The following is a 22,500-nucleotide window of genomic DNA, read 5'->3' as shown; positions in this document are numbered from 1 at the left end:
TGTAATCTGTAACTTTCATGTCCTACCCAAGATTCGAACCCTTTGCATGTGTTGAATTTCTTTTTAGCACTGAGCTAATAGTGCACACACCTTTACTCAGGGGAGAAATTGAATTTGACCTTCAGGCAGTACCACTTGTCAACCAGTTGTGGTCATACAGTGTACCCTACCACATGATCTAAATTTAGAATTGGAACAGCAGGGTGACCAAATATGACTCGGTGTTAACTATATTGTATTAGCATTCTCTACCATACAGATTGGTCAAAATAGAAAAATGATTTGCTAAAAAGTTGCAGAGTGGAGCTTTAACTCTTGACAATGTACAGATGCAATTGGTTACATCTGTACACTCTCAGAGTTACAAATTGATAAAATAACACTGAGGATTTTACTTTGTAGTGCAAGACGTACTATAGACCATATATAACTTTCTTTTTTTTTGCCAAAGTTATAGCAAAACGACCCATTGCCTCTGAATGTTGCCGATACGTCTTTCATACACAGTAAAATCCTCTGTGTTCATTTAACTCAGGATTTTACTGTGTATGAAAGTGGTGATAAATTGTTTAGACTCCTGACATGAATGGAGTTTGTGACTTTGTAATTGGCTCCAGCCCTGGTTGCTGATGCTCCTTGGCTGTAATATTGCTGCTACTGAAAAGAGCCTTCTATTGATTTCTCTAGATTAAAAAAAAAAAGATATGGCCCAGATTAGATTCTTACTGTAGGTCTGACTGATTGTAGTAAAGAAGAGATACTGTAGGGAGATACTGTAGGCAGTAGAAGTGGTCCCAACTTCAGATTCATACACAGTCCTGTGGATGTGGTATGCGTGCGTGCGTACTTGTGCACACCAAACATGTTGTATGGTTAAAAATGACACAGGAATTTGTTATGTTGGTGTGAGTGTACGAGTGAATGTAGCAGCCCCAATTTGTGTGTTTTTTATATTGCACTGTAAAGAGCCGAAACACACTGCACAAGTCTACAGCGCGTGCGCATCGCAGAACATTTCATTTCAGTGTACGTGCTGACTGGTCAGACTGGCCACATCTCTCGCATGTGCAGCGTGGCTCTGGTGCTTATTCTGCACTGCACACGCACTGCAATCTAGAGTTTTGACGTGACGGTCTAATAGTTCTTGCGGAACGCTGCAATGTAGACAGTGAAAGAAATGCTGAAACGCTGCCAGTGTGAACAGCAGACTCTTGCAAGATGCTGCCATTGCTGCATCGCTGATGCCATGCTAAGCTGATGCTTCTAGTGTGTTTCGGGCCTAAAACCAAGCCTTGTTTTTTGTTGACAATATACCATGGTTTCAGTTATTCTGCCTTCAGAACAGTGGCTTCTCAGAAGGTTTCAGAACTCTGAAAAGGCATTATTTCTGATATGTTCCACCTCCACCATTTATTTTTTTACTACTCATGATGAAAGCAATATTGACTCAAATTCCCCATGAGGATAGTAAAACCAGAGAAACATTTACCTTGTGGGGACATTGTTCTGGTACCTGTAAGGAAAAGGGTTTAGTTTCAGTGTAAGAGATTGGAACTTTGAGGTCATGGTTAGGTTGGGGCAGAAGTAAAAATGCCATTGGTGGCATGGCAGGGCTCATTAGGAGGGAATGGACGACAGCAGGATTCTTCCTTTCAAACTCATTTTATTTCCATAGTGCTGCTGCTTGCCATGTTGCATCAGGTATACTCACAGTAGACATGGAAATAAGATGTAATGATAAGATAAGATGTAATGCTGTCTCGACACCTGGGCTCCTCTCAAGTGTGTGGGGAGGGCTGATTTAGGGCACGGTCACATGACCATCGCCTGCCAAGGCAACATTTGTATCTTGTGCTAAATGTGGGCAGTGAAGGATGTGACGAGCACAGAAATCGCTTGTTTATAGTTAATTTGTTAATAAAAGAACAAAAAAGCTATCTTAAGGTAAAGCCCTTTGTGTTTGAGCCACTTATCATACCAGATATCCGACTGATACGCCCAAATATAGGCATATATGGATATCCGGTTGTCCAGAACCACCAATCCGACCGATATACCCATATATGGACATGCCCATATCGGAATAATAAACAAATCATGAAAAAGAATATTTCAAAGTAATTACTATAGTAATCCTGTACTTGAGCCTGGCACATAGCCTTTGACCAGAACCAGGTATGCTGGAATAATGCACCAATCAATTTGTAAAACAACATATTTTTTAACCTCTTTTAACCCTGACTTAATGTTTATCGTTATGTTCGATAATATGTAATGAAAAATGTGTATACGCTGTTTTTAGTAAAAACACATTGGGACCCATGTGGTGCCGTGATCACAAAGTGGTCAGGATCCAGCATGCTAAATAAATAACACAATATTCCTACGTTAAAGATGTTCTGGGGTTCACAGCCCTGCCAGAGCATCTGAAGAGCCACTTTTGGGTCCCTACTCACTGGTTGAGAATTACTGAACTGCAGTGCTTGTTGTAGTCATTGTCACTCACTGAAGTTCCACAGCATCCCGCATGTAACCTGCATCAGCGCTATGGGATGTTCCAAACATTTCCTCTAGGTGACAGAAGTTCAGAATACCAGGACATGGCACCAGTACAACATTACAGCAAGCATGTAATAAAAAGTGAGACTTCTACCATGGCTACAGATTGTGATGACCCATTGCAACTCAAAAACAAAGGAGGATGTAGTTAATGTAAATAAGAAATCTATTAGGTAAATGTCCTCTTGTTTTTTCAATCGGAAGATGGTTTTGATTTCTAGCTGATGTCTGTTTTTTGTTTTTGTTTTTTGTTTTACATCAATCACTGTTGTTTAATCTTTTACGTTTGTGGAGGCAGGAACGTTTTGTACGCTGAAGGTGTCCTTTCAATACAATAATGTTATATCTTTCATGCTTTTTGTGTTTTATTTTTAACGAGAAATACTTGTTACATGATAATTATTTTGTAGCTAGTCTCTATTGCAGACACGTTGACCAACATTAGGAATAGATTTGCATTATGGATACATTTAGTGTCTTTTTTTCTCTACAAATCTCATCCTAAAATGAAAACCAAGAAAACCCACCCTTGTAGTAAAAATCTAATAAAGGATTTGAGGACAGAAATTAGTAGTTACAGTATGTTTTGGCTTCAATTACATGGTATACAAATCTCTGCCATCGTTTTTTACACCACCTCTCTGACTAACTGCTGTTCATGAACTTGAATTGGAAAGAGCACAACAACAAGCATGGATTCTTGATGCTTAGGCTAAGGCTACTAGGAGCCTTAGTCTTTTTCTTTCTTTAACACATTTTCTGTTTCACTACAGGCCAGGGTAGTGAGAGGACAGACAGGAGGATATGCAAACCCATGCGTCACTCATGTACTGTAGGTCTGTCACTGTCATTGTGGTATGTGTATTAACTGGCTGAGTAACTAAGATGTCGTTTTCTTCAACTTTGGGTTAGCCATGGACCATACAATCAGTGGTCACTCTCAGCCCAGCCATAATAAGATGTGCGCTCTCATAGTCTTCACATTTTATTGAGTCTTGGTGCCCAGGGTGTCACAGGCATATATTTCTCATGTATTAGTCCCAGGCTGAAAACTATGAACAGGCTCTAAATCATGAGGACTTAAATATTTTCCCCTGGGCAACTGATGGGTGGAAGAAGCCAATGTATCTTACTAGTGCAAATCGTTAAAGCCATCACCCTTTTCATTACAGATTGATTGAATACTTTATTAGCAGTTTGCAAAAGCTGCACAGGAAAGTATACAGTTCAATACATTTTAAATGCCTTGTTTCCATTTGGGGTCCTTTGTTAATGACAGACAAAATGTCACATAGTAAAACATCATTTCATGGTACCTGTTTAGTAGCCTGCACCTTTATTTACTAAATTGGGACACATGATGCACCCACCGGTGTAGGCTATAAGCAAAGCCTTTATGGCTCATATTGATTGAAATCCATTACAATTTAGATTTCAGTGATGACTGGCCTTCTGAAATACAACAATACATCACCCCAAACACAATCACCCTTTAAAGTGGAATGGAGAGTGAAAATGTTTACTTTTGTTTTGCAATACTAGCAATGGATGAGAAGTACATAAATATAAAGGAACCGCAAAAGAAAATAATATATTGTGTAATGTTATGGCGCCCACTAGTGACATTTTTAAATAAGATAATGCATTAATCTTGTGTTATTACACAGTAATGAAACTATATTATAGCAGAAAAGCATTGACCTCCATGGGTCGAAAGGTTGCTCTGTTGCACTTCGAACACCACATGATGTTTAGCTTTAAAAAGCTAAACCATGCAGGTTAGGCAATGAATAGTGTGTGTGCTTTAATATCACAGATGGGGTGTGGTCGAAGCGCAGAACAGATTTGAAACTTTCAACCCATAGAGGTCAGTGTAACAATACTATTCTGCCATAAAATAGGATAATAATGGTCGTCTTCTTCGACGTCATAGATTATTTGAATTGCACATTCATATGTATGCACAACTACCTGATATGCATTTAGTGCAAAACTAAATAGTACGTTAACATGCATATGTAAGGAGGTGCGGACCGTGCGGTGCCTGTGTGTGACCTAAGGAAGTGAGCTCATTTTCTGAGAGTTACGGTACCTGTAACCCTCCTTTGCCTGCCGTGTTCCAGTCGTGGGAGTGCGCCGTGCCGTGGAGTTAGTTACGGTAACGCGCAACCTCATGTATTACGATCTATGCTGCTCGTGATTGATAAGTAGGGACACCAGATCCGCCCATTTAGAGTGACCGAGACTCAGATTGTGACTTTTACTGACTACAACCTCCAGACCAGAGCTCTCACGCTGTAGACAGGCTCTTGGATTTCCTCACAGTCTTTTTGCGCTTTGCGAGAATCGTCGGAAATAACTTGCTTTTTACTCTCATCATCGTTCTGCTTGCCTTGGATCAAGATTAGAAGAGTCGTCTGCAAAAGTTCTTCAAAGGTGAGGAGGGATGCTCAGCTCTGCAGTCGGCAACATGTCAAAGCCTGTGCCCTATCTATCTATCTATCTATCTATCTATCTATCTATCTATCTATCTATCTATGATATATCTAAGATCTAATTATCTAATTATCTATCTATCTATCTATGAAGCTTGTTCCAATGAGACAACCAACAAACAAACAGACAGACGGAACAGATGCTTCATGGTTCCCATGCATGGCATGCAGCTGCTTTCGTTTCCTTTTGCACATCATGGCCACAGTATAGGAGGCGTTTAAAACAAGGTTACCATTTGAATACAATGATATATTGATATAAAATACGTTTAATGGCGAACTGTCACTGCTTGCAGGCTCTATATTTAAGTGGTCAAAGGTTGCTCTCACTCAGGCTCAAACTAGTGTGCTGTTTGGTTTGTCTTTTTCAACACAGCTCAGTTTTATTGTGTCAAAGTTGAATGATTTCCGTGGGTTGAGCAAAGTAACTATATTTCCTTTCCATATAGTCTAGCCTGTGGTAATTTCCTGGCATGAAGTTGGCATTCATTTGCAATGAGAGGAGAATTGGCTTGAAGATTAGGTTGTTGGTCATAAACTCATAATCTTGTTCAAAAGGTGAAGATGGAAGACAATACCCACTGTTATTTGTCTCGTGAAGGGGGGTAGACAATGCTGGTTTGAGCCCATGGCTTCCTGGATGATTTGATCAAGTTTGGGACTGTTATTGGTTGAAATAGAAAACATCGGTGTTATGGGCTCTCTCTCTGTGTGTGTGTGTGTGTGTGTGTGTGTGTGTGTGTGTGTGTGTGTGTGTGTGTGTGTGTGTGTGTGTGTGTTGTTCCATCCTGTGCTGTGTGTGATAACAGTAACACCCACACATTTCCTATGAACGGCAGTGTGCCTTTGAGCAGGTAGACTTGTACACTTTCACAATATATAACATGCCTACCAGGTAGAATTATTTTCATTCCCATGACAAAATATGCATCACTGAAATATTGATGGACAGACCGGACAGCCAAGCAAGCTATAGAATGAGTATGCCTAGTTCTATTCTACTCTATTCTATTCAACAGTTGCAAAGGTTTTAGAGATGTGTTCAGAGACTGCTCACCTGTCTTAATAATTATTAGGCATGTTGGCTATCAAACTATCAACTGATAAAGGCTTATAAACAGAGTACATTGTTTGCTGTATGCTGTTTGCTATACATTGGCAGCATTGCAAGTAAAATTGTGGTAATGGGGACAAAGGTCAGACCCACAGTATATCGATAATATTCCTGTGACTGTTTATTTATAGTCAGAGAGACAAACTCTTTATTGCCAGATACTAGGAAATTGATATGTTGTAGTCATCATTATACATGACCATGGCACACAGGACGGACAGGACAGGACCCCACAAATACAATTATAAGATGCATTATGACATAAGTAACATTTGAGGCTAGTCTGTAATCACAAGGTGGTGTGATTGCTCGGAGGTGTCCAGGATATATGAGAGTCAGTGTGCATATCATATAAAGTAAGAGGGTCTGCTGTTAACATGATATGCATGCTGATTAACATAGAACAGTGATGGAAGAAAATAAACAGTGATGGTAGATGGCGGGGGCTGGAGGTTGGGGATTCCGAGGTGTGACATAACGGCAATGAAAGGGGGAAAGTTCCAGAAGAAACGGTTGTAAGGATAATAACAGCTATTTATTAAAATGAGAAGGGGTTGTTTAATCTAAAAGAATCTAGACTGCCAATAAACTAAATTACTAGCATAAGTATTTCATTCTGCCTACTTCACCTTGTTTTGCAGGTACTTCAGCAAGGGCTTGGCAGCATTACAAAGCTGATGTGAGCTATCCCCACAGAAGAGTTAGGCCTAGCTTTGGATCGACCGTGACGCCATGACGTTCACTGTCAGTTTTGGTGTAGCTCCGAAGTGTATACAAATGTAACCAAATGGACTTCTCTGAATTTATCTACTGGATAAAGAACAGATTGTAAATGTTTTACAAATTGTAATTTTCAGACTTTCTATTTAAGGAAAATTCAAGCTTACTCTATAGTTAAAGTTAGAAGAACTACATCAAACATTGCATTTCAATAAACATCACTTAGTAATAAGGGAGTCAGAATAAATAGTGAACATATTATATTATATTATATTATACACATAGAGCTCTTCACAGGTTCAAAATGACGGACCCAAACCGTAATGGAAAATGAAATTAGTGACAGGGGAATAACTGACAGGGGAACAACTTTGTTCCCCCATACCTGTATTTTCTGCAGTAATCTGATCCCCATATGGTCAGTCAGTCTATCATAGCAACACTTGATTCCAGCAGCCCGAGCACCCCTTATTTCACACCCACAGCCAGTTTACAAAGAACAACGATTTGTAGTGTATTAGCTTGTCTGACACACCTACAGCAGTTGATCGAGTTGAAAGAGCAACTGCACGTAGCCAGTAACAGAATGGTCATACTCATTGCGGTGAGACAAGCATGCAGCCCATACACAACAACGATAGCGCAACACAATTTGAAAAGGTGGGGTGCCAGCCGGTCGGGAAAAATAAATAAATAGACCAGTCAATCGCATTAGTGTCTCCCCAATAGTGGGGGGACATTCCGGCGCCTATGGGAGGCGCTTATGTTGTGCAATATGATCTGGTGTAATATAGTCCCCGGTGACTGGCTGCCAGCGATAGGAAATAAGGCAGTGATAATGGAAGAGGGAAAGACTAGGAAAGAGGAAAATAGAGGACATAGGGAGAGAGATGGAGAAAGTCAGCCAGACACAGGGGGAGAGAGCTGGGTGACATTTATATTGCGATGTTGTGATATGCGACTAGTTTTTCTGCATTTGGGGACGGGGTGACCAGGTAGACTGTGCCCACTGAAGGACCTGGGAACATAAACAGCTGGGAACCAACAACAGGTTAGCAGGACAGTTGTCAGGGATGGTTTTGCGTTGCTGAGCTTTGTGCACCGCAGCTTCAGTGTCCCATGTCACCGCTGCCACTAAGCAGTGTGCAGGCAGGATGATATCAGGTTCCAAGTTCTCCTCTGATGTGCAGAAAGGCGGGAAAGGGCATCATGTTTGGCGTTCTTTGTCTGGGATATTGGTTATCATGATACAGCTTAAATGTTGTCTTTTTCAGGTCTTTTTGCATTAAAGTAATGTATTAAATTAAATGTAACTTGTGTGCGTGCGTGAATGGGTGAATCTTATGAGATCATATCATGGTCATCCCCAAAACACATTATCGATATCTTTATTATGTTTTGGTTATGAATAAATAAATAGTGATATTTGATGTACTGAATGTGTTAGTAGACACACTGAAAAGGAGGGGAAAGAGAGAAGCTGTTGGTAGGAGATGAATGGATGGATTGAGAGAGTAACAGATGACAACTAGGCTATATGGGTTAAGGGAACCAACTGGATTTTGATGAGAGGTGGGGAAGAAAAGAGAGAGAGGGAGAAGGATGAAAGACATAAGGTTGAGATGAGACGGTTATGGACTAAATGGGTTGTTTTCTTTTTGTCGTGTTTCACCTTAAACTGAAGTATTCTAGTGAAAACAATTTCATCAGATAAAAAGGAGGGAAGAAAGAGAGGCAAATGATGATCCTTGTCGCTGTGTTGACACTTCAGCCGCTTTGGTTTAAACTGTCCTAACTTGACAGAATGTAAACTGGAACAACAAACAAAAGAGGCAGTAAAAGAAAGTGGCGAGAGAGGGAGGCTAGAGGAATGGAGACAGAGCAGACAGGACAGGAGAGATCTGTGTTTGTGTGTGCCCTTGCACTCATGCGTAAAACAAATAAACATGGGGTTTGTGTGTATCTAACTACCCTTGTGAGTGCATGGGTGTGCTTTACTATGTAATACCAAATTGTGTACCTGGTTATATGTGTGCAGTCACTGCAGGGTGCGTGCATGCATGTTTGTGTGTACATGGACATTGTGTGTGTGTGTGTGTGTGTGTGTGTGTGTGTGTGTGTGTGTGTGTGTGTGTACAGTATGTGTGTGTGCATAAGTCAAGTCACTCCTTCTGTACTTCTGAAATATGACTGGAATTGGCCCTGTGGGCATGTCTCTACTTACCACTACATTTCCCATGGTTATACTTAGGGAAGTGAGTGTGGGTGGGGACTAGGGCAAGGTCTCACATTGTCGAATCAGTACTTAAATGAGCAGACATTTTAGCAGTACCATTTGACAGCTGTCATTCTATCATCTACCCCACTTTGCTAGCATTTGACCCACAGGCACCAATTTTCACTCATGTACCATCTCAGCGGTACCCCACATACCCAACTTTATTTAAAAAAAGCAAAAAGAAGTGGAGATAAATGGTGCCAGGCATTGTAGGGTTACACCGTGGTCAAACTGGAATTAGTAACTTAGTATGTTGGTCAGATCCCACAATACCCACATTCTTTGCTTTGTGAAAAGACTGACTGAACTATAGGTCAGGTTTTTGGACTGGAGCTTAACCCCCCTGGAATGGGTTGTTGGTTTGGATGGGTCATCATTCTGCCAGAGCAGCCTGTGTCATGTTTTTCTCATGCAATGTGATTTTGAACTGAACACTAGAGCTAATTCCATTAGAGGAGTCATATTACGCTGTGGCTTAGTATGAACTGCCCTGTGCTTGCTGTCCAGCAAGCTGTAAACACATCTACAAGGAAATGTGAGGTGAACCAGGTGATGGGTACTTTAGATAGGACAGGACAGAACAGGACACACAAGATCAGGTTTCACACTGTGTGTGTGTGTGTGTGTGTGTGTGTGTGTGTGTGTGTGTGTGTGTGTGTGTGTGTGTGTGTGTGTGTGTGTGTGTGTGTGTGTGTGTGTGTGTGTGTGTGTGTGTGTGTGTGTGTGTGTGTGTGTGTGTGTGTGTGTGTGTGTGCGCGCGCGCGCGTGTGTGTCGTCACACATGGTTGGTGGTACTTGGCAGTACTGCCCTACGAAGCCAGTAGAGCAGTAACTACGTTTTTGGACACACCATCTTATTTGTGTATCCCAAAGGTCAAATTAGCCTTTGTGATTTTGGGGGATAAACAATTACCTCAAGAACAGATATACAATTAGTGTAATATCACTTATATGCCGATATCTCATTATTAAAAAAATCGTAGTTACTGGACTTTGGCTTTTTGGGGCAGCGTAGTCCTAGCCTAGTTGTTGGCTGTGCTGCGTGTCTGTGTGCAGTGGTGTGACGTATATGAATCCAACTCTGATGTTGACATAAGTTTCTTTCATCGAACAGCACTTAAAAAAAAGAAATTGGTGAAGTGCTCCTTTAAGTGGTTAACAGGATCCACATAGTAACGGCATGGCTCCAATATGGATCTTGGACTTGGCTCCAATGGGGATCTTGATCTATCTATGATTTATGACTCCAGATTTGGGCACGATTTCAGCTTGATCAGAGCCCCATTGACTTGATTATAAAATCTAAGTTAAATATGTCTAAAAGTATAAATCAATGAATGTCAAACATGATTGGAGGTACTTCTCATCCCTACTGGCAGGGTGCATACAAAGTTTGGCGTTGATTGGTCCAGCATTTTGCCATATTCGCTCCGGACAGACCCATACTCACCGACCCATTTTGATTTTGTGTTGACATAACTGCAGTGCCATCCAAGTTTAATGTTATTATAGCTGTGCATGTACAGCCTTACACAGCAAAATCCCAAATGTTGGTGTAAACAGACTACGATGGAGACAGTGTGACACCTTGTCCTGCCCTGTCCTCTCCTTTCCTGTTTGTCAACCTGATCTTCTCCTCCTCCTCCTCCATCTGCCGGTCATCTTTTCTCTCTTCATCTCTTGGGCCCTGGTTTACCATCTTTGTTTCTTCTGTTTCTCTCTTTCATTCTCTCACTTTCAGACTCGCCCCACCTCTCTCTTTCTCCCTGCATTGTTGTCTCTTTGTGTCTCTCTTTCTCTCTGCTTATCAATCTTTCTTTTTATATTCCTATCTCTCCCTTCTCCCCCGCGAAGTTCTCCAGAACACCATCTTTGAAGTTCTCCATAGCCAGGGACAAGCTTGACGTGCAGTCTCAAGGAAAACTAGGAATTTAATTTACAAAATGATTTCCGGTGATAAATACGGTAGCCACAGTCTTCAGGTTCAGGCTAATGGCAGGAGAACAAGTTGGACCAGGGGTCCCTGCTCCAGAAAGATTTAAATCTCAGATGTTGAGTGTTATAACTGCCCACCAATCAGCTAAACAACAAGACTGAGGAGGAGAGAGGAAACATTGTGATATAGTTTGCCAGAACAATGCCTGTGAGGGGAATGGTCCGTTTGCTGCTTCAGTCACAAGCAGGCCATTGATTCTTGACAGAAGGATCTCCAATCCCTTTCTGTGTCTGTCACATTGTCTCTCTTCTGCGTTCTCTCTCTCTCTCTCTCTCTCTCTCTCTCTCTCTCTCTCTCTCTCTCTGTCTGACTGTGTCTCTCTCTCTTTGCAAGGATCATTTACACACTGCACAGAACACCTTCTGTGTTTTCCTCTCGTGGCTGTTGCTGATCCGTGTCTGTGAGACCATTACAGAATGGATATTTCTGCCCAAAATGGGTCTGACACTAGCGTAGTTTTCTCTGTATGACTGGCATGATGTGGAACATGAGATACGTTGGGTCTCCTTAACCTGATCCCATGCATACAGAATGTCTCTAGAACCACTTTCAAATTCTGGTGCAGCAGAAGCCTAAAGAGTTTGTAAAAAGTACTAAAAGATTGCTGATATTATTAGCTGGCTTAGTATTAGATATGGTATCCTTAGTATCAGTAACTGCTGCTGTGGTAGCCACATTTCCCCCCCAAAGTATGATTTACTATGATTATTTATGGCTTCAGAATTGATTTGACAGCCCATATACTCTGGAAAATGGATCCATTCAGAGCTGCGGTTTCTTTAATTTTTTTTAGTTCAGTGGCCATATTAGACGCTTTAAAATCCCAGAATAGTTCCAGAATGGCTTTTGTGTCCTGTTGATCTAATGATAGGCAGTGTCTCTTGAACTGTAATGGCTTTGCAGTGGCTTAACGCTACCTCAGTTTCCTCTGTCTAATAGGCTATAAATGCTTACTAATGGAAATGATTCAGTCATACAGCTAAAGCCAATGTCCTAAGCATGAACCTAGTTTAAGTCAACTCATTTTGTGCAGACTTCCAGAGACAATCTCTGGGTAAACAACATAATTACAATACAGGCCAAAATATTGATTAATTAAATTAATATACTCAGAGACTCCGGTATAGGATCACACAAAGGAAGAGAACAATAAAATAATATTTTTGCTAATTCATTTGTACGGAGTACTCCTTTTTACACATGGTTTCCATCACAGAAGCTCTTAAAATGTGAAGGGGCAGAGGAAGTTTGAACTGGTAATAATGGTGGTACATGCACAGTCACAAACAACGTTGTTTTGCTTTGAATGGCATGAAACCACACTGGATAAACCTTTTGTTACCACTGACTCCTCTGGTGCGATATGCTCTTAGACTAATATCATTTACAAAAGTGATGGGTCGCACTCAGAATGTCTTTACAATGAAGGACAAACTGACGAAAGGACACTGGACATGAATGTCTGTGTAATGGATGGTGACTCATTTCCATTGAAAGGCGAACTTTCAAGAAGATGTTAAAGGACAGATCAGAGGCTTTACTGTAACTCCTACGCTAAAAGCACCAGCATTAATGAATCATCTATTCAAATGAACTAGCTTACCTCTGTTTTTTTGTTTAAAGAAGAGCAGCGAATGCACTTTATGCTTTCTTTAAAGATATGGCTAGAGACAGAGTAGATAAAGAGAGGGACAAGAGTCAAGTGTCTGAACTCCCACATCACACCCAAACAAAACTGCTGTATGATTCATTTTGACATTAAATTAAAACAAGGTTTACAAAATGTTGCCTATGTGAAGTCAAACTCTTTTGCAAAGGAGTCCTGGCCAAGACGGCAGCATAAAAAAGTATCACATAAAATATAAAATAGAAGTAAAGGATTTTGTTCCAGTACAAGGTCCAGTGCAGCAATATCTACTGCAGATATGCGTAAATAATTTTCATCACCAGCTCTCCATATTCCAGCTTTTTTGGAGGGGAGTGACATGTAGCAGGGGCCATCGGGATCAGGACTCGAACTTGCGACACACTGTCAGGCTACTTTGGAGCGTAGGTGCCTGGACCGCTACGCCAGCGGTAACAGACTGTAAATTGCTGTAAATGTGAAATGAAGCAACTACATGACCTATTTCTCCTAAAATGTTAGTTGAAACTATTTTTGGTTGTACTATATAGATTTGATATCTCGCTTAGCCATGGCCACAAGTTGACTGCAGCAAAAAAGAAATCCAGCCCCATGGAGACATGGACAGACTTGGCAACACACACAACATAAATAACAGCACACTGTTATTTATGTGGCATGTACTCACTGAGCCACCGGGCGCCCCATGCATTATTCATGTTAAACCGCACGTGGTGTTGTTTCCGTGCTTTGTATTCTGCCCTGTCGATTTGTACTTGTCCTAGTCATTACATTCTATGTATGAAATGCACTATATATGAGTCAAGCTGGTTATTATCTTTATTAGTTGCAGTAGTAGTAGAACTACTGTCTGAATCCTGTTCCCAGAGGTGGGAACAGGATTGAGAAGGTGCCGGTGAGCGGTGAGGACCACACTGTTCTGTTCTTTCTGCCTTTTGTAAATCGTTTTGTGAAAGATCAGAGAGATCCCGACATTGACGCACGCGGCACACTATTGGAGGGGTGAGTCATCAAGTGTACGATCTACCCACCACCCCCTCCAGACACAGACACATGCACACACTCACCCACCCCCTCCAGTGGCCCCAAAACAATACATGTTGCATTGTGTTCTGAATATGATTTGCAGGCATACGTATGCAGGCACAGACGTCATCAACAGTCTCTCTCTCTCTCTCTCTCTCTCTCCCCCCGTCTCTAACACAGACACACACACACACACACACACACACACACACACACACACACACACACACACACACACACACACACACACACACACACACACACACACACACACACACACACACACACACACACACACAAACACACAAAAATACAGCAAGCTCATATAACACTTTCTCCATACCTAAGGTCATGACCTCATGCCCCCAGCACAGTACACTGAGCTTATATTGTGTCAGTCTGTAAATCTTGAAGAAATAAACACCTTTTCTCAATGTACACAACCTCTCCCTTCTAGTTGTGTCTGTCTCACTTACTGTACTGTACTATGTTCTATATCATACTGTATGTCTTTGTCTCTTCTCTAGGTCATCTCTGTATCTCTTTATCTCCCCCTCTCTCTCTCTAAATGATAATGTATGGACAATAAAGAATAGCATTCTATCATGTTGTCATATTGTTGCCCACGCTATCAGCCCTCTCATACTTAATCACAGCAGCCCATTAGCAAGACGTAAATGGATAAATCACATGATACAAATATTTGTATAGTCTAAGTAGGTCCCTCACATATACAAATATTAGGTCCCGGGTTTGAACCCCAATAGGGGTGGCCTTTTTGTGTGTAGTTAGTTTGCATGTTCTCCCCGTGTTTGCTTCCTCCGGGTACTCCGGTTTCCTCCCACAAAAAAAGACATGCATGCTACAGTAGGTACTCCTGCCAGTGCCCTTGACCAAGGACCTGGCATTGCATAAATGCAGAGGACAAATTTCACCAAGGGGATAATCAAGTAAACTTATATCAATTATATCATGTACTTGTACAGTATGGCTCATGCATGGCACAACAAGCTGCAACATAATGGTGAAAAAAAAAAGTTTTTCCATCTGGGATGCGTAAAAGCAATCGAATCTAATCCTAAGTGTGATGTCAGTGGGCCCAAGGGATTGAACATTTAAGAAAAGGCAAAAAGAGAAGGTGGATAACATAACAGTGTACACCTGGAAAAGGCTGTCGCCCACTGTAATGGCCCCGCAGTTCTAACCACAGGTTGTAGAATCCCTTCAAGCTGTAATTACCTGAAGCTCACTCACCACCTCATCTCTCTCAACACTTAAATACGCCTTTGTGCATCTCTCTCTCTCTCTCTCTCTCTCTCTCTCTCTCTCTCTCTCTCTCTCTCTCTGCCTCATTTTGTCTCTCCGCCTCTGTCTTTTCTCTCTTCCTTCTCTGTAGCTGTTTTTTTTCTCCCTCCTGTCTTTTCCCTGAGGTGAGAGTGACCTCTCAGGGAGGAGCTGAGAGAGAGAGATGGTGAGAAGGAGGGAAAGAGATCTTCCTAGCACATGTTGTTCACAGTCACACTGTCTACCTTCTAAAAAAGTAGGCATTGCCTTTTTGGGAGTTTTCTGTCTTTGTTAATAGTATATAGTAGAGAATGACAGGAAACAGAGAGAGAGACAGGGAGTGACACGCAGCAAAGGTCGTCAGGAACGGGATTCAAACCCCCGATATATACCACCCTATATGGGGAATGCACCTGGACCGCTAGGCCAGCAGGCGCCCCAGTGTGTGCGTGTGCGTGCGTGTGTGTGGTCTATGCATTGCCCACCTCAGCAGTCGAGAATCGCAGTTGTTGGCAGTATTTCTTAGTATTTGCCAGTAAATGGACATGTAACCATTAGCTAAGTTAGTGCCCCCCCCCCCACCTCTTTCAGTAATCACCAGAAACCTCTCAACAGGATGGGAGGTGAAAGGACATCCTGCCACAGTCATTGGTGTGTGTGTGTGTGTGTGTGTGTGTGTGTGTGTGTGTGTGTGTGTGTGTGTGTGTGTGTGTGTGTGTGTGTGTGTGTGTGTGTGTGTGTGTGTGTGTTTGCGTGTGTGTGTGTGTGTGTGTGTGTGTGTGTGTGTGTGTGTGTGTGTGTGTGTGTGTGTGTGTCTGTGTGTGTGTGTGAGACACGTTGTTGCATTATGAGAGGTTATAAGATTGTTCTTTTATCATGATTTAATCACTCAAGATCATTTTATGGTGGTGAATTTCTATTATCAGGATCATTGTGAATATCCTCAAATGAGTATGAATATCCTTATGTTATGAGTGATCTGACAAATCTGTCTAGCTCACTGGCGTACTTAATCGTTTTGACTAAATTGTGTTCAAGCCAGGTAGTACAGTTTGACTCTATGCCACACTGCTATTATTTTATTTATAAAATAAACAGTCATATACAATATTGCTATTTTGGTTTCTTAGTTTGAATCTTTTATTCAGGGGCCTTATAATGAATTGATTACCTGATTCAAGATTGTTTCTGATTGTTCGTTTTTTTTGCATTAATTCTGCTGCCTTCTTAACAAAATATAAGATTTAAGTGATTCCAGTATGTTTTAGAGTTGTAAGCATATTTTGATGATTATCTATATAATCTTGTGAATCGCAATAATTTTGGCCAGGATAATCATGACATGACATTGGTCCCATGCGTACTGTGCCACTGTCTCGTGCCATTTGATTTGGTTGTTATGAAACTATTGCAAAATTAGTCCCTGATGACTGATAAAAATTAGGACAGAATGTTGTTTTTGCTCTTCTGCCCAGATATAACAGATCAACATCCCTGCCTTTGGGACCCTAGTTATACTTAGTTGGTGCAGATGTACTGAAAATAGCCGCTCTACAAACTCCGCGACACTGACACTTAACAAAGTATAAATCTGGCTTTATGTTCCAGATTACTCTTTTATGTCACGATATGAGACAAGTTTTGGACCCAAGTGCAGAACCAGGCAGGCAGGCAGAGAAGGTTCAATGAAGATTTATTATTAAACTCAGCATGCAAACTGACATTAAAGCAGGACATACAACAGGACACACCATGACATGAACTATAATTTGACAAGGGTACATTGAACACAGGGAGATTTAAATAGACACAGACTAACAAGACACAGGTGAAACATAACTACAATCAACACAGGGATTGGCTGGGAGACTAACAGGACACAGGTGGAGAAACAAGTAATCAGGGAGGTGAGACAAGACAGGTAGCAAACACTAGGGCAGACAGAAAACACTAGGAACATGACTACACAATAAAAGTACAAGGAGAACAGGAAACAATAGGAGCGATACTACAAAATACAATACAAGGACACAGACAGATCCTGACATTTTAACTGTATGTTTTAAGGCTCATTTGAATGTTTTACATTAAGTAGCCACATACAGTAGCTACTTAATGTTGGCTTTCAAGATTTGAACTTTCCTGGCAAGTCTCTCTACTCTAAGTAAGTCATTGTAAAATCATAGGTCCAGGCTGGCTCAAATCTTCTTGGAGCCCTAAGCTGAATTGTATTATTGCTGTACAGTGTTCTTTAACCACTTTCAACCTGGCGTCCTCATTTTGGGCGTGTCATCATGGCATCAATTGTCAAAACATTTCAGATTTCACATTTTTTAAATGTCCAGGTGGTACACTTGTACATCAAGCTGCCTCGCGCTACGAAACGAGAAATAGGCTCCTGAGTTCTGACCTATGCGCCACATGGCTCGGGAACCATTGGTTCCCAAGGCTACTTTACTACGCAAAGGTGGGTTTAATTCCATGCCGTTTTGATTTTTTAATCATAACCTTGCTTTGGAATCATTACATATCAACTGACTAATGATATTAAGAATTAGTTCCACTTAATTGATATTATATTTTTTGTTTTTGTTGATGAATTGAGCCACTGTAAGAGACTGTGTTAGCACTGAGAAACACTAGACAGCTAAATGAATTGTATTTAGATATGTTGCTGCTACAGGAGAGGTGATGGTTGCACTTGGTAGAACAGCATAATGTTTCACCACATTATCTGAGTTTGTGTCAGCAAAGCTGAGAGAGAGAGAAAGACAGAGACAGAAAGAATTTTGCAGATACAGTATGTGTGGACATGATTAAAACTGTGCTAGACAGCAAAATCCTCACTTTCAGTTGACCATTACAGGCCTGTGCTGTGGCCTGATGGCTGGGTATTTGCTGTATCAGCAGGCTTACTGGGCAGTGTGCTGGTCAGAGAACACTAACATGGAAAATTCCAGACAGAGGAGACCAAAGATCCAGCGTATGTGTGTATTGTGTGAGAGAGATCGTGTGTGGTTTTGTGAGTGAGATTAAATGAACCGCCATTGACAATAGTGGTTTTAGCTTATACTAGTACGAGAGAGTGAGAAGTAGAGATAGAGACAGGCAGATATAGAGACAGCCAGATAAAGGTATGTGGGATATAGTTTCATCTATACTAGATGTATTTGACAGTATTGTATAGATAAAGTATGCTTAAATTGGGATTGGGTAGAAAAGTTGACAAGAAAGACAGAGCAGAGATGGGGGGGGGGGTACTGAGGAGATTGAAAGAGATACAGGTGATTGTAGGTAGAGACAGTTAAAGCCTTGCTTACATAAATTACATTAGAAGGAGCAGAGAAAGGCATCTCTATGTCCCATGTATATGTTCTTTATTATTAAATATTGTTTTAACAATAGGGAGTTTGAGTTAGGCACTAACATACAGGCAGTCATACAGGTATAAATCACTTGAAGAGGCCTGGACCGCTGCGCTGGCGTAGCGGTCCAGGCACCTAGGCTCTAAAGTAGCTATCAATAAAGGCATAAAAGACTAAAAATCGCTTGAAAACTTCAAAAACATAATATGGCTATTATATATGTGTTTCTCATGCCGCTGTGCTTACAGAATTTCCCTGTTTTAGCCCTGCTAGCGGCAGGGTTCTAATGATGGTGAAACCACCTTCATGCTCCCCTGAGGATGAATCCCTAGTGATTTTGACCTATTCTCAAGTGCCATCTATAGGCAAGAATGTACTTTGTAGCTTTAGAATTACATTATACTGTATGGTAATTTATTTGATTTCATTCTCAAGATGTAGCTGCTTTTTACAGTTGTGTTAATTGCTCAGTGAACACACGCACGCACGCACGCACGCACGCACACACACACACACACACACACACACACACACACACACACACACACACACACACACACACACACACACACACACACACACACACACACACACACACACCACAACTGGTAGATACTCAAATATACACATTGTCAGGAAAATCCAGTCAAAACGACAGTTTACAAAACAGGGTTTTCATGAAAGAGGTGCGTGTGTTGGTGAGGCCAGGATGTTAGTCTGACGGTCCAGGAAATTCTGGAATGTTCCTCGTTTGTCGTGGGGAAAAGAACCGTTGACACGTCTCCTATGACTCAGCATCTCTTGTTTTTTTTAATACCTGAAAATGTGTTGTTTTATAATTTATATGTGCCCAAAAATACAGAGTATCCAGTCTGTGTAATAATTAGTAACATTCCCTTCACTGGAAATCTGTGTTTAATGCCTATAGCCCTCCATACATGCATAAATCCAAAATATAAAGTAAAGCCACAGAATGCACATGTTATCCGTCCTTCTGAGATGCTCGCTTTCCGTAATATTCCGTGTTGTTCAATAAAGATGTGTTTTAATCTAGTTTGTGCCTGATTGTCACTGTATTTCCTCGTTTCCATTGAATGCAATTAGGGATTTCCAAGTCTGTGTGGTCAAAGTCGTGTTGGTGTCACATTGATTCATATGGTCATTTGGAGGACCCACCTACTGTTACGTGTTTAATTGGCTCATGTTGAGTTGTAATATGAATGTTGAAGGCCTCTTTGTGGCAGATTTAGTCTTTGAAAATCCCAGCTCTATTTTTATTCAGAGCAGTAGAAAAACACTTTTAAATTGGCACACACTGACTTTGGTCTGACACCCCAGTTTTCTAAACACATGCATAGTTGCATTATTATACAGTATACATGGGTGGGGTTGTTTACGTATGTATAATGAACACATGTACAGCATGTGCATAATATGTACATTTGGCCAAACAGATTGTATAAGTGGTCTCAGCTTAATGGCTCAATATAGCCCTGGTGACGATGACGTAACATTTCAGATATATGTTGCCATTGCCATGCTTGTGCAGTTTATCATAAGTTGACACTTTTTAGATTTAATATGGAAATTGGGCAACTGCACACTTCAAAACAACCTGGATTTATGTATTTCTGTATAATAGAGATTGCTTCAGAATTGTTATTTAAACAGCAGAACAACACTTATTGGGAAATCTGCTAGTGAAAGAATATACTGTAGGCTCGTTCCAGGACCCAAATAGTAATTTAAGTGTCAATTCTGTCAAACCATTTGAAACAGCATTTGGGTCTCCAGTTCTATGCTCAGTATAGCCTAGCCCTAGAACATACTTGAACAAACACACTCTCACATACACACACATTCATTCTGTTTATCTTCAGCGACCCCCCTCATGTTCTCTCTCCTTATCTTCAGCTCTTTCCACTCTCAGTCTTTTATCGCCCTTCCTTTCCTCTCACACCTCTCATATGACTGCGTTTATTGTTTCTGCCTTTTGTATGCTATTAGCATACTGTAACACAGATCTAGGCCACCATCTACTATCAAGATGAAAGAAAGTGGACTGACTTCTTTCTACTTTCTGTCATCTTCTTGGTTACAAACGGAAACAAGATATTTGATGGCCATACATTTATTACATAGGCCAAGACCGCCCTGAAACTGTCACAAATAGACAAATGTAAACACAAACGGAAACAAGATATTTGATGGCCATACATTTATTACATAGGCCAAGACCGCCCTGAAACTGTCACAAATAGACAAATGTAAACACCCCTGACTATTGTCACTCACTGTTGATGCTAGAAACAACATCTTGCCTGTTACTGAGTATTCTAACCTATTATTTGGAGCTGATACATGTCAAATTATGAGTGAGGGATGTCACATTCTTGAGGTGTTCTCTGTCATAGCGTGAATGTGTTTGGTGCTGCTGTAGTCTCCTGGCAGCAGACTTGACTATAAACCCTGTTGTACACAGTACAATCCTCAGTGTGTTCATTTATCCATTTGTAACTCAGAGAGTGTACAAATATAACCAAATGGACCAATGCATTTAGTGTACAATAGTGTGTAATATGTACCCTTGCTGTATCTTGCAGTACTTCTCTTACTCTGTATCTGTACTTTAACTGCCGTGCCGCCTCTGACGACTGAATTTCCCCCACAGGATCAATAAAGGTCTACCTATCTATCTATGCACCTCTTGCTGACCTGTCTTTCTGGTTTTAGGTTGACAGATGTTAGGATAACAGGTTTTTATAAATATCCTGATCATCTCAGCCTGGTGTCAAAAGTACTTGGTGAGGGTACAGTGAGTGATTGTTTTCACATCATAAACCAGAGGGAAAGACGGGTTTCCAAAGTAGCCCAGAGTTTAATACAAAATACAAGAGATACTGTAAGAAGCTCCTCGCTTGCAAAAAGTTCAAAGTTGAACTTTTATTAGTGCTACGAAAGTGTATAGAAAAGTGTAGATAGTACAAATGCATATAGAGCAGGTGATGAACATATAGAAGACTCCATCCATACAGAGTAACCTGTAGGCAGCATGAAGAACTTTCTGCTGCCAATCACTTAATAATGCAATTTAATTTATCTTTTTCAAGTTTTCCATGTAGGCTAAATAGCCTAAATGACGCGTGTGTGTGTGTGTGTGTGTGTGTGTGTGTGTGTGTGTGTGTGTGTGTGTGTGTGTGTGTGTGTGTGTGTGTGTGTGTGTGTGTGTGTGTGTGTGTGTGTGTGTGTCTGTGTATGTAATATGTTGGTATGTGTGTTGTGTGCCTTGTCAATGTAGAGCCTACCCCCCAGCGTTGAGATGTTGTGATTAGATTAAGTTGTTGTTTATTGAATCAAGGCAATGCAGACCCTGTAACCACAAAACAACCACAAATAACATGTGCACAGACACAAGACAGGTTTTCCAGGCCATGTGTGACAACCTACCATCAGAAACCCCAATAACGAATGCCAAATGCCAAAGTGCTCTTGAGCAATACAATGACAAAAATCTCTCTCTCTCTCTCTCTCTCTCTCTCTCTCTCTCTCTCTCTCTCTCTCTCTCTCTCTCTCTCTCTCTCTCTCTTTCTGTCAGACTCTCTCTCCCACTGCAACAACCTAGCAAGTAATGTACAGATGAATGAGAGTTTTTCAGCTTCTCTCTAATTGGTTCACAGAGCTGGTGATGTAATTGGATGATGTAATGCTAGGGCATATCTGAAAGCCGAGTCTGTTCCTTCTCTTGCTCTGCCCCCCCCCCCGCCCCCCGCCTCTCTCTCTGTCTGTCTAATTGCCCCCTCCCCTCCCAGAGCTCTTCTCTGCAGTGCTGGGCTGTTCTGACATCCCTCTGATTGGTGTTGCCATGGTAAATAGAGGGTCCTGAGAATATCCCTATCAGGTCATGGACTTGGTGGAGGGGGGAAGGTGGAGTGGGGTCAGGTGAGGTGGTTGGTGGCAGAAGGGTTGTGTCTATTTTACATTGCCCAGTTTTTTGCTTGTCCATCCGTGACAACATCGC

The 22,500-nt window shown here is 41.2% G+C and overlaps 2 protein-coding genes across 4 annotated transcripts in view; both read left to right on the top strand.

Moving 5' to 3' along the window:
* Positions 1–2,909, top strand: part of naa60 (N-alpha-acetyltransferase 60, NatF catalytic subunit) — a 9,164-nt gene extending 6,255 nt beyond the window's left edge. Inside the window, exon 7 of the mRNA XM_084073021.1 lies at positions 1–2,909. This exon is cut by the window's left edge and continues 590 nt beyond it. The gene's annotated coding sequence lies outside the window, so the exon portion shown is untranslated.
* Positions 2,910–4,784: 1,875 nt separating this feature from the next.
* carhsp1 (calcium regulated heat stable protein 1) overlaps positions 4,785–22,500 on the top strand; it is a 24,299-nt gene continuing 6,583 nt past the window's right edge. The window contains exon 1 of one of the 3 annotated variants that reach the window (XM_084073099.1): positions 4,785–4,995. The gene's annotated coding sequence lies outside the window, so the exon portion shown is untranslated. Of the gene's footprint in view, positions 4,996–6,646; positions 6,681–22,289; positions 22,348–22,500 lie in introns of those variants that run through there. The other 2 variants (XM_084073101.1, XM_084073100.1) reach the window with 2 other exon arrangements.

The sequence above is a fragment of the Gymnoscopelus microlampas genome (assembly GCF_963454915.1).
Source record: "Gymnoscopelus microlampas genome assembly, chromosome: 11".
Classification (NCBI taxonomy): Eukaryota; Metazoa; Chordata; class Actinopteri; order Myctophiformes; family Myctophidae; genus Gymnoscopelus; species Gymnoscopelus microlampas.
The sequence above is the reverse complement of the archived record's forward strand: the minus strand, read 5'-3'. Positions and strand labels throughout refer to the sequence as shown.